Below are 12,839 nucleotides of genomic sequence, written 5' to 3' on the forward strand. Positions count from 1 at the left end.
AATTGTTTTATCACTGCTTTGACTCCCGTTCAGAAACAAATTTCAGACTTGGGGGTTATAAAAACGAACTTATATTGGGAGGTTTCAGGTACCGTGCTGCCTGATTACGAGCCTGCCTCTAATAACGAACGATTTAATGCCAAGTGATAGAACTTGGAGACAACGCAGAGGCTGGAAGCAATGACCTTGTCAGAGTCTTCAGTCCATCCTCAAAATCAGCATAAAATGCTACTGTATTTCCTCACAAAGTAAAGGTTTTAGGACAAGAACTTTTGCCTTATCTAGGGCAGCTGGAAGGCCGTTCTAAGCTCTTAATAGCATCAGAATAAAATCTGGCAATGATCTAATGTCTTAAAAACAAACCAACCCCCTTCTAATTTCTGATAACATTCTGTAATGGCAGAAGACCCGAGCTCTTACAATAAGATGAAGGGATTGATTGCCACTCCAGATTAAGGAACAGATGTAAATACGTCAGTTGCAGCTACAGGAACTGACAAGAAGAGAGAAGCCGTGGGTCTGGAGATATTTTTGTGATTGCTTACAGTCACTCCGAAGCCGGCTGCCTATTTGGCCCCAGAGGGAGGAGTGCTGCTGCTGTGGCAACAGGAGGCAGCCGGGGGATGTCCCAGGACGAGGCTGGAAGAAAGCTCCCGCACAGCAGCACGTGGAAAAGAAGATGTGTGAATACTCCAAAAGCAGCCTTAGTCTGTGGAAGGCAAGCCAGGGAAAGGAGAAAAAGGTAAGAGATGGAAAAAGTCTCAACCCTGTAACCTGGGCAGGTAGGGGTGGAGGAAGAGACCTCGTGCAACACAAGGGAAACTGATTTTTCTAGGGGTAGGTACAAGAGCAAAACCCTGCAAAATTCTCTGCACATGCAAGCAAGCCATGAGCATCGCCAAAGTCTGTTTCCCCCTTAAGCCTTGTATCAACAATTCAGTTACCGAGTCTACTTCATTTTTTTCCTCCCCTCTGGGATATATTTCTGGTAAATCTTGTAACTGTATTTATTTCCTTGAGGGCAATAGAGAAATCAAGCTGCCGTGTACTTCATTGCAATTAACTATCATTTGTGCATCGGTGCCAAATTCCCACCTCGAGGATAACTGCTCGGTGATGAGCTTCCAGAGCCTTTCAGGAAGCTTTGCCTGCTTTGCCAGCCAAGGGAACTAGGATGTGCAGGTTTCGACCTATGGGGTAATTCTGAGTCTGGAACCTGTTACTGAAGTCTTCCATGCCATATTTCAGAGTTTTATAAATTTATTCAGTTTTTAAATGTCGTGGTCTCCCTACTCTCTCTCCCCAGCTGGCTCCATTTGGAGTGCTGCTCTAGGACCTCATTACCCTGATCATTAGCAGCTCCCTGCTCAGGGACACGATTTTCCTTTGTTAGTTGTCCCTGCTAGCACGTGAGCCTCGAGCCAAGCACAGCGTTCGTGGTGACAGGTCGCAGTGAACTCGGCCTCCCAAAGCCAGTAGCAGGGAATCCTCCGGGGTGTGGGAGCAGTCACCTCTCTGGCAGTAGAGCTGGCACTAGGACTGTGGGAACCGTATGAAATTTAGGAGCTGCAAGCTCCAGTTACAGCAGCAGTTGTATATACGTTTGTAAAAGCATCCCAAAGGCCAGGTAAAATGAAACCGTATTTCCAAGTAGATGTCACCCTCAGTGATGAAACTGCAAGAATTTAAGGAGAATTGCTGCCACACGAGTCATAAGTAACTGATGTTGGGAGACCTTTCTTTACCTTTTTTTTGGCTCTGTTAAGCCCCTGTCCAACTCACATGTTCTCAGGGGTGTCTGACTAATTTTTGAGATGCTGGGCGTGTTGAGTGGAAACAGTGATCATGCTCCTCACCTGGTGAACGCAGCAGCCAGCAGGGAGTCCTGTGTGACCTGGTTTGCCTTTTCAGGACGGGCTGGTGCTTTTGGCTTATAGGCCCTGGAGCACATGAAGCAATACGTATAGAGCAGCCTGCAGTACAAGTCCTGCATTTACAGAAGATCCAGTGGCTGACTCGATTTGTCACTAAAAACAAGAGCCTCGTTTTATATCAGCAAACATGGAAGATACTGCCTGTCCCCTTTATTTCATAAAGCAATTAGACAATGGTGCATTTGATACCATATAGCTCCTTGCAACAATGCATCCTCATGTGTAGCAGTCTGATACTTTCTAAGTTATTGTTGGGCCACGAAGGGCTCTGTTATCTGTTATGGCTTTCAAAACTGGGTGGATTTTTTCCTGCTCAGAAGGCCAGATAACACAAGGCAGCAAGAAGCCCTCAGCCCAAATCCCATTTAAGGATTCTTTTCAGTGCTCTTCATGCGCTAACTAGCCTTCCTGTTCCTCGTACGGCCTGGCCGAGTGTTTGATCACCGCAGCATCATCTCCTTTGCAATGTGCCTCAAGCACTTTAAATAGACTCACTGCAAAGGACTGCAACCAGCTGCTTGCTGCCTCTAACCAGAGGGAGTCAGCAGTTCAGAACCGCGTGGAAGTTTGAGGCACACCGTGAATCTCCCTGATGGCCGCTAATTTATGTTTACCTCCATCTAACGTTAAATTGTTTTCTCCCAACTTCTCAGCAGCTTTACACTTTCTATTTTCCAGGTTTCTGTTTTCCACATCAACTCTTCCTTCAGTGATCTTTCCTGTAGTCCTGAGAAGCTTCTACAGACAATTATTTGAATCTCAGCTGCCCTGCGTCTGAAGTTTTCATCAGCCATAAGAACCAGGAAAATGCAAGCTACGATGGGCTCTCTAATATCAGTGTTCTGTAAGCTTGAGGTCCCTGCACCCAAATTCTCATCAACATTTACAGACCCAGACCAAATGATACAGCAGTATTTTGATTTGTATCATATGCCACATACGTTACCGTATGGTATGATATGTATAAGAACTTAGCTATTTTTACTAAATCATGGGCTGATCAAAGGAAAAAAAAAAAAAAAGCACAAAATTCAAGTGGTCACTGTATTTAAAACAAAAACGACAACAAAAAAGCATTTCATAGCTTTGTCATTATTTGCTGGACAAAAGGAAGGATTGAATAATTCAGACGTTGTGCAAAAATGTTCCGAGATGTATTAGGGTTTTGTTAGAAACTGGGTAGGATTTAGCTCAGCCTCAAACTTCTGAACAAAGGCCATTCGTATTGGACACATTCCATATTTTACATGCTACAGTCACGTACAGTTTACATACTAAAATCTGATTATTTATTTTTTAAGAAGCGAAGCCCAATGGCAGTCATTGGCGCTGTGTTTGTCACAGTGTCATGAAGCTAGCAAAGCAAAGGGTGCCAGGGCTAGACACTCGAACCCAGCTGCTTACCCTGTTGAAGTGTCAGCACAGCCCCTGCATTGGGTCCAGGCCAACCAGCTTTCTCCCAAGCAACCCTTGGCATGGTTCAAGGTTTAGCTCAGCCCAAATTTTAACCACCCGAGCAGGACAGCTGCATCCGCATTGTCAAGAGTTTAATAAAATGAGTCTGGCCAGGGCAAAGCAGTCAGCCTCAGGAAGGGTGTGAGCACCAGTGCAAGCCAGTTTACTAGCACTGGTAACATTCAGAGCTGAGAAATATAGCAACAAGTACTCCTTACCTTCTGCACGCTGGAATTCAAAGTGGTATTTTGTGTAACTATGCCATGACCTGACCTCCTGCAGAGAGGCCTGTGCTGTCAGAAACACCCAGCATTAAATGACCAGAGAATACTTGGTCTGAGAAGGTCTCGGATGCAGAGAGTGGTCTACCATAAAGGGCTGAAGAATTTTCTTATTTCACTTGGGTAGTATTTGGTTTTGATTTAAAGATCCAAATGAAAGAAAGAGGGGTTAGGACTTCTGATTTGGTTAGTTTTCTTTCCAACACGAGGGCTTTAACTGAGATAAACAGAGCTGAGGCATTGCCCCGTTATTAGAATTTAAGAGTTGTGTTGTGGGGTTTCAATGTGTGTTTTTTTTTGTTTTGTTTTGTTTTGTTTGCTTGGTGATTTTAAATAGGATTAGGTGCATGAATACCTCTTCCTGTTTTTGTTTGTTTTTAAGAATGTATACTTTGAAAATGAATTTAAGTAACAACTTTTAAACATCACCGGTACTCAGGTCTGTGCACTCAAACCCAGCTGCCTATACTGTTAAAATTGTCAGTAACTGTTATCCGGAGTCTGAGGAAAAAGGCATATATTCTGCTGGGTTTTAAGAACTGACAGTAATGTTTAACTTTCAGTGACCAGGAACATCAATCCTGGAACTTCAGTGAGAGCCTCTGTGATGTTAAGTTTCTGACTCTGAACTTTGGCATAAATCAATTCTTCAAGTCAGGCATTTACCTGAAGGCTGGAAAGCTGACACTGTTTGTTTTCAGCATTCTAAGGGAATGCCCTTTAAAAAAAAAAAAAAAAAAATCCCTATTTTTTCCCATTTTTAAAATAGTTTTACATCCTGTTCAGGAGTTTGTTACAGCGCAGGTGTCTTCCCCCTGACTTCTGCTGATTCATCAGCTGCTCTCTGTCTCTGTGTTCCTTGTTCATCCCTCAAACACAGCGAAACCAAAACTCAGAAACTGCCAGCTGGCAGGCTCGCCAGGAAATATTTTTGGTAGTTTATTAGGCAACTCTCTTTTCTGTTTTGTGCAAAACAAATTTTCCAGAGTTCTCTGAATTTTAACCATGTGTTGAAATGTAAGGTTTAATCTGAGACGTAAAGATCAAGTTCTGATGAAATTTTGATCAACAGGATCCAGGTGATCCCTCCTTTAAAATGTCAGTATGTTATTTTCAGTGTTACTTAGATTTCAAGTAATTCCTCCTGCAGCTTGTTCTTCTCAAACCCTACTGATTTTTATGAATTGTATCAGATTACATAGGAGAATTTATCTTTTCTATTTTTATTTCTCAGCTTGCAGGAATTCAGTGTTTTACCTTGTTGCTCAGATCTAGAGGAAAATAAGCTGTAAAAACCACAGCTTTCATTTCTTATAAATGTCTAGCAGATAAAGCTTAAAACATGATCCAGCTGTTTTATAAGACCGAGCATACCTGGCATGCAAACAAAAAGAAACCCAGTATAAAAATAAGGTAAGGATTTTGGAGGGTCCCAACTCCTCAAACGCTGAGATGCTGGGTTAGCATTCCTGGTGTTTTAACTCGGTGGTTCAGACTTCAGCTGTATTTAGGTGGAAGGTTAAATGTGCAGTCATTTCTCCTCAAAAGCGCTTTCAAACATATATACCAAAACCTTATGCACGGACTAAGTAAATGTATTTTTATTATGGCCAGAGTAATGAACTCCCAAATCGGAACTGTGTTAAAGACAAATACCTGGGCGTTTCTTTAAATGCTCGATCTAGTCATCGTGAAACATCTCGTTTCTTTATGCGAGTTGATTGAGTTTTAGTGTTATTCAGTGCTTTGCTTACAAGGGCCTGCTGAGAGGCAATTAGTACTAGTGAAACTTGATGCTGAAAGATCAAGTTCAATTCCTTCTGTTTTATTTGATCTCGGAAGCCTGAGCTTTAACAGAATGCGCCCATGCAAAAACGAGCGGCATGCTCGTGTTCTAGATCTTGCTTCAGGAACACCTACCCTAGCGGGGTAGCTGTGATAAGCTAACCCAAAGCTGGGTGAGAGCATGTACAGCAGTTAACTACGAAATAATTTGGAGATAAAAATTGTAGATGCTTAATTTTCCAACAGTAGGAGTTTCTGGATATCTGTAGAATTCTGAGGGTCCCCAACGCTGCCTGTTCCCACTCAGGATCCAGGCATCTTCTGCTTGCCTTGCTTGCAAGCCCCCCTTGTTAAACGTTTCTAGAGCCCATTTACCACCCTAGCTCCCAACCACAATGGTAGCCCTGCCTTTTATCCAGCAGTGTTGTAGTTTTCACCCGCTTGGATGCTCAGGAAATCCAAGTTCAGTTCCAATTCTTCCTCCGGGAAGCAAACACTGCAAGCACTTTGTACCTCCAGAGAGAACGAGCCAGCCATCCGGGCAGACACCTTTGAAAGAGGTTTCTTCTTGGCCTGCACTTAATGAGCCTCTCCACTTTACATGGAAAAACTCAAGATTAGTTGAGCTAGAATGAGCACAATCTTTTAGTTTTGTGATAGGTCCTTACCTGGAAAAAAGGGAAGCCCATGTGCCGATCTCCATCTTTCATTTTTATTGGGTTTAAAACAAGGAAGCAAACAAAAAATCAGCATCGTGTTGTAAGCAAGGGTAATCGTAATTCCTGTCTCTTGTACTTATATATCGGTAAAATCAAGAGATGGAAGCAATGATTTTACAGCAGCAGCTATCTTACACAGTTTATATCTGTTACTAAACCATGCCTACCTGGCACACCAAAACCCTTTTGCAGATTATCTAGGCAAACTGAAAAATTAAAAGTAATCATTTCAAGGCATCAGTTGGATGCTAGAGAGGAAAACAAAATATTAAGAAATCTGGATCTGTAGCCCAGGATTTTCTCAGAAGACTGAACAGTAAATGGAGATCAGAACCTCAGTGATGTGTATTTCATGGGTGATTGACAAATCACATATGCTATGCAAGGGAGGCACTGTCAGCCAAATGGTTCGATGCTAACAGCACTAAAATCTTTACTGTAAGTGCAAATATTGGTACTCCTTGCATTGCATCATTGCTGTTTTGGGGAAAGCAGATATTTCTGCTACATAGAAATAAAAATACATGACAGCTCTAAGCGAAATCAAACCACATTTGAAGGAAACATGTAGGAGAAACGAGGCATTGTCTTAAGGCTCGCAACAGGGCAGTGCGGTAGCGGATCAGCCTAATGATCCTTCCATTCTGCACTTGTTCTTTTGCTGGATTGCCCACAGAAGTGTCAGTTCTTTCTTCTGAAGACTGCTGAAAGCTTTGCCTTGGTGGTTCTGAGGCAAAACGAAGCCAAGATGGCTATATTTTGTGATGGGGGGAAAACATCATTTTTAATCTGAAACCTTTCAATGACTTCAGTTCTTGCACTACGTCCTACGGTTTACTGAAGATCCTTCTTTATCTTCTCTGAAACAGATATTTTATGTGCCATTTTTTTTCTTCTTCTTCAAATACTTTATTCCATTTCCTTTGTCTTTAATTCTATCCTTAAAATAATATTTTTTCTTGGTCTTACCTATTTTCATCATGTATCTCTGAATTCTAATTCTTTTGAGATAAGGTGGAAGACTCAGCATGATCTTCCAACATAAGATGGATCATTGGATTTTTTCACTGTTTTCATATTAAGAGTTCTAGAAAAAAAAAACACATTCTTGATGGTGAGTACATAACTAGAATGGTCTTTTTTAAAGTTGAAGCTAGGTATTGAATTTAGCTTGCTTGCTTTTATTTCTTGAGGAGCCCATAAGGAGCATAACTGACTTCCATTATTTCTTCTGATGGATTATTTTGAACATATCATCGTGAAATTTTACCTACAATGTTCTTCTTCTCTTCTCTGGGTAGATCTCTGATCTTTCTCCTGGTTTTATCTAAACTGCATACAGTGAGTATCTGTAAACGCTGAAATATGTTCCCTTCAGCATTTCCTGTAATTATATCAGACTATATCTCAGATAAAAGTATGACAGCATTTCTCAAGTTATTACTTTGATGTAAATTGTAGTAGTCCGCTGCATGAACTTCAGGGGAATTCCAAGCCTATACCAAATCTACTGCTACCAGCCTCACACTGAAGATTCAGACAGATAACCCCTCATCTGCATTTTAAAAAGTTGTAATGCTTCTACAAGACTACTACAATAATTTAAAACATCAGATCCAACCCCCTAATCGTGAATGGCCCTGAAATTTGGTTGAACGGAAATCTAGATTTTCATTTGGAGAAACAGGAAGATAAACAGTCATTTACAGACACTATTAAAATGTGTCTGAATACACTTTACAATTTGTGAACATTAAACAAAAGTCACTTAGGCTTAAAATAAGCCCTCTGAGGTTTACAACTCTAAAATGAAACCAGTGAAGCAAACCATTGATACATCTTAACTCTTCTGCTCAGTGGAAAGTGCCTTGGTGTACTGGAGTACCTTACTAGAAAGAATAGTAACAACAAAGTTTTGAAAGTTTTGTAGAAGTAATGACATCAGAAAATGCCTGCCGGTACAGAAAGCAACATAGTAAATGTTGTTTTCCTGCTCCTATATACATTTTGCACTACCCTTCCTCTAAAATAGACCCTGCATGTTATTTTTATTTTCCTAAGTCCTGCTTAAGAAGCAAACAAAAACAAGGTCTAGAATCGTGAGAAAACCTGAAAGGCATCAAAATGGACGTGGAACCAAACGTGGCAAATACCCCAAATTCTCTGTGAAGAACAGCCTAACAGCGCACAGTTAAGTACAGCAGTTTAATCTTTTTTTTCTTAAAATTCTCTGGATAATTAGGAAACATAGTCAGCATAGAAAGCTGTACTGTCAAACTGATTCGGTTACTGTAATCAAAGTTCATTTACAACATACAGGGGCAAAAATTAAATTACTTAAAAGAAAAGAAACAAACCAGTAGAAGTCTTTTATTCAGTAGGAGTTAACATAGGTCTAATTCTTAGTTTCTGTTTATAAGGGGAATTTTTCATGTTCATTCACATATTTAATAGTGAAACTGAAAGGATCTTGTAGTTAGTGCAGCCTACGTGTATTTGGATAACAGCAGACTAGAGGATGACTTTCAACCAGACTCATTTTCCGCTCAAAATATAAATGAGGCATAGATCTGGTTTCAGATTCTTGTTGGGACATTCAAGGTTTATTATTAATTTTTATACAAAAATGAGAGATGTTTTCATAAGTGACAGGACTTTTCTACCTGCAGAAGAGAAGAACACTTAAAAATACGTTTGTTAGGGGTGAATCGATTTGTGTGCTTTTATAAAACAATAATTTGTCAATGATGGTGTTAATTTGGGTAATAGAGATCTCTAATGCCACGCTACTGTTCACCATCATGGAAAAGAAAGCAAAAGGTGAAATGGCGTATTTTGGGTTGAGCGGGAAGACATCCATGTTCAGTGGTAGTGGTGCGCTAGAGAAAGGAAATAAAGGTCAAGAATGGAAGCATACACTTCAGTATTTAGGATCGGGACCAGGGTGAATGCATGTTGGCTACACCATCCGTAAGGAGCTTTCCAGTTGAATGTTCCTCTAGGTTACCAATGTAGAGTGCAGAAAGGATCTTTTAGGCATGAAGCATAAGCAAGTGGGTGTTTAAGACCATTTTGGTGTGAAGCTATTTAGCTAAATTGTAGGTTATTGTTTAAAGCTGCAGAAGGAATTTACTTGGGGTAGTATTGTATTTTGACACGTTTGGTTCCTTATGCGGGTATGTATTATACAAAATAACAACAACAGTAAAAAATAAAAAATAAAAAAACCACAAACAACTTGGCTGGCTGCATAATAACATCACTCTTCTCACCCTTGACAAATTAATGGTTGGTTTCAAGAGTAAGAACCAACAGTCACAAAAAGACGAGCAACTGGTGGTGATAATTCCCATTTGAGGGGGGAAAAATAAAAAAAAAAAATTAACCAAGAAAGCTTAGTGAATGCCTTATGTTGCTCACACAACCTACCCCCACTCCCCCAATATTGTGATTCAAGTATTTAGCTACATTGTCCGGCTTGGCAATTTACAAGCCATAAATACTTTCCTTTGTCTGTAAAGAAAAGACCAGATTTCATGAGAAACAGAAAGCATTTTCATATCAAACTGCAGCCAACATGTAACGCACTTTCTGGCTGCAAGATAGCTAAACTACACTGATAACTGATATAAAGTATAACGAAGGAAGAATACAAATTAAAAACAAACAAAAAAACTTACCAAGACACACAAATTGAGAAGAAATCAGAGATACTACATTTTTTATTTACCAAACATAAGCAGTAATCCAAGAGCATTTTCCCGAACATATCTATATTTGGATACTTTTAGTGCCAAACACGTTCTGGAAAAAAAAAAAAAAAAAGAAGGAAAAAAAAAAAAGCCAACATAGCTAGGAAAAATTTTAAAAAGTCTTTGCATCAGTCCATAACTAAGTTTTCAGCTTTATTAAAAGCAAAATCTAGTAAATTTTATTATTTTAAAAAATTATTTTAGTGAACATGTATGTATATTCAAATTGGAAAGCCACAAAAATATAATGGAACATTTAACATCAGCAAAAAGAATGTGTAATAATATCAGATGTTAAAACAATCAAATTATCAGATTTAAAAAAAAAAATCTGATATTTTCCTTTTTGTTCTAACAATTGTTATATCTGAAGAAGGAAAGTAATTCCACTTTTTTTTTTTTTTTTTTATGCCAATTTTTACAGAGTGAAAACATCTCTTAAAAAACATTAAATTTCAGTGACAGAGTAGAAGAGATGTATTTTTACTTAAGGATAATGTAAGGTGACAAGATCACTCAAAAGGAAGGGAATTATTTGAAAGTCCTACACTCAAGATTGTAAAAATTCAGAGATGAGGGTGTTTTTCTCCACTAGTGTATGGTAACAAAAACATCCTCAATTGAATTGCATCAGGGGAAAAAAACAAAACAAAAACAAAAACAAACGCCCTGTTAATCTCTGAAAAAAATTAACGGAATATTTATTACTGCTGCAGGAATTGTTAAAACTCTAACATGCATCACCAAACAATAATAACGCTGCATCTTCTCTTGTGGCCATTGTGACTTCCGTGTTAAGCCACATATAAACAACATCAACAAAATCAGATTTTATCTGTACGGAGAAGAGGAATGTATGTTTGTAAAAGCTGCTCATTAATTAGTATTTGTAGCACTGCTGTGGTCGGGCTTGAGTCGGGGAGTGGGATTCCATTTTGCTAGGTGCTCTAAAAAAAATCAAATGAAAGACACAATCCTTATTTTAGTCTCAAAACACACGAACATTTTGATTCTGTGGGCTGTATTTTAATCTGCATCAGGAAAAGTTACAAGCTGCCAAAGGAACGGGGAAGTTCAATATATTCAGGGTAGTTTTCCTCTACTTTCAGACTCGTCGACCGTTAAAAATTCTCAATTCCTTGGTTTATAGGTTTAGTGATGTCATATTTAAGTATACATTCTTATATGTAAACACCAGGGGAAATTAAAATGTTAATCACATTATTCGTGTAGTCCTTTGTTGTGAGAACCACCTACGAGGTATTACGATACATATTTTACATAGCTAAGAAAGAGACTCCAGTCGCTTTATTTTTTTTTAATCTTTATTAGGCAGTAAATGACTTCGTTGCCATTTCACTTATTTCAAGTGTTTGTCTGCAGTGAAGCCGAGGCAGAGCATGGTTATTGTTGCAAAAACCGGGGAAAGGGAGACACCCAGACATTTTGTAATTTAAAAGCGAGGGAAGCTACAGATGAACCGATCGGGCATAGCACGTAGGGTGTTGCTGCTTCAGGGACATCTGCACCGGGGAGCGCTTCTACCCTCACGGTTATAGACCGTGCTAGATTAGGATTTTAAGGTTTGGGTTCTTTTTTTTTTTTTTTTTAGGGTATTTGATGATTGTACGCCAAAAGGCAGGGGAGCTGGGCTCCTGCTGTATGAACCCAGTTGTTAATCCCTCTTTGTGAGGTGACCGGGAAGAAGCGAGGGAAAGCGGCGAGGTTTTAGCTCCTCTCCCTGTGCAGGGAGGCAGAGGGCGGCTGCGGCCAGCTGGGTGCCCAGCACAAAGCTGCGGGCTCTGGGGCCGAGCTCCCGGGCCCGGAAAACACGGATTAAAACCGATTTGGCCCCAAATTACAGCGGGGAGGCCCGAGGGCTCGTTGCGCCCGCTGTATTCCTGCCTGGTTCCCGTGCCACCTCAGGCACTCCTGGCCCGGCCGGTTACCCTCCCTACCAGCCCCGTGTGTGAAAGCCGGACACGTTTTTTTGCTAAAATCGCCGCTTTTTGCCCCGAAAGCCGCTCCTCCTCGCAAGGCCGCGGCTCGACCCGAGAGCGCCCGGGCTCGCGGCGAGCCATGAGGCGGGCGGCCCGCCGCGCTCCTCACCCCCTATTTTTACAGATTTTCCCCCATTTTCACCTAACCACCATCGGGCTGCGCTTTGTTTCCCCCTTCCCGGCCCCGAGGGGCCCTCAGCACGCCCGGGGGCCGCGTTTTGGGCCCCCCCCGGGGCCAGCCCCGCGTTACCTCCGCTGGTCCGGCAGCTCCGCTCCCGGGCGAGGCGAGGACAGCGAGCAGCGCCCTGAGGAGGAGGAGGAAGATGAGGATGAAGAGGAGGATGAAGATGAGGAAGGAGGAGGATGAGGACGAGCTGAGGAGGATGAACTCAACCTACAGGCGCCCCCGTGGCAGGAACCCGGCGCCCACACACGAGGCTGGGAGGGTGGGGGGGTGCTCTTTTTGTTGTTGTTTTTGGGTTTTTTAATGTTTATTCTCTTTTTTTTGTCCTAAAACCAACACGCCTGACTTATGCGCGGGCGCCGGGGGGCACCGGAGCCCCCCCCTCCCTCCCCTTCGGGGGGGGGGGGCGCTGCCTGAGGCAGGGGGGAGGGAGGAAGAGGAGGAGGAGGAGGAGGAGGAGGGCCGGCCTTCAGCCCGCCTCCCCAGCGGGGCCGTGCTCCCCGGGGGCATTTTGGCTTCGCTCGCTTCCCGTGGCTGCGCCACCGCGGCTCGGCAGCCTCCAGCCTCGGCGGCCCCTCCTCCTCCTCCTCCTCCTCCTCCTCCTCCTCCCGCTCCCTCCGTATCCCTCCGCGCTCCGGCCGCCCTCTCCCTCCCTCCCTCCCTCCCTCCCTCGCTGCCGGCGCAGAGAAAAGCGCCGCTCCGACACCCAGCGGCCCTCCCGCCCCGCCA

The 12,839-nt window shown here is 42.2% G+C and overlaps 1 long non-coding RNA gene across 1 annotated transcript; it reads right to left on the bottom strand.

Annotated features, from left to right (window-relative positions):
- Nucleotides 1-9,878: 9,878 nt before the first annotated feature.
- Nucleotides 9,879-12,548, bottom strand: LOC311434626. The gene is made up of 2 exons (XR_014691607.1): nt 12,177-12,548; nt 9,879-10,873 (listed from the first exon to the last, which is right to left on the bottom strand). It is a non-coding gene; the product is annotated as an uncharacterized lncRNA (long non-coding RNA).
- Between the last annotated feature and the right edge of the window lie 291 nt (nt 12,549-12,839).

This window comes from Aythya ferina, assembly GCF_964211825.1.
Source record: "Aythya ferina genome assembly, chromosome: 3".
NCBI classification, from domain to species: domain Eukaryota; kingdom Metazoa; phylum Chordata; class Aves; order Anseriformes; family Anatidae; genus Aythya; species Aythya ferina.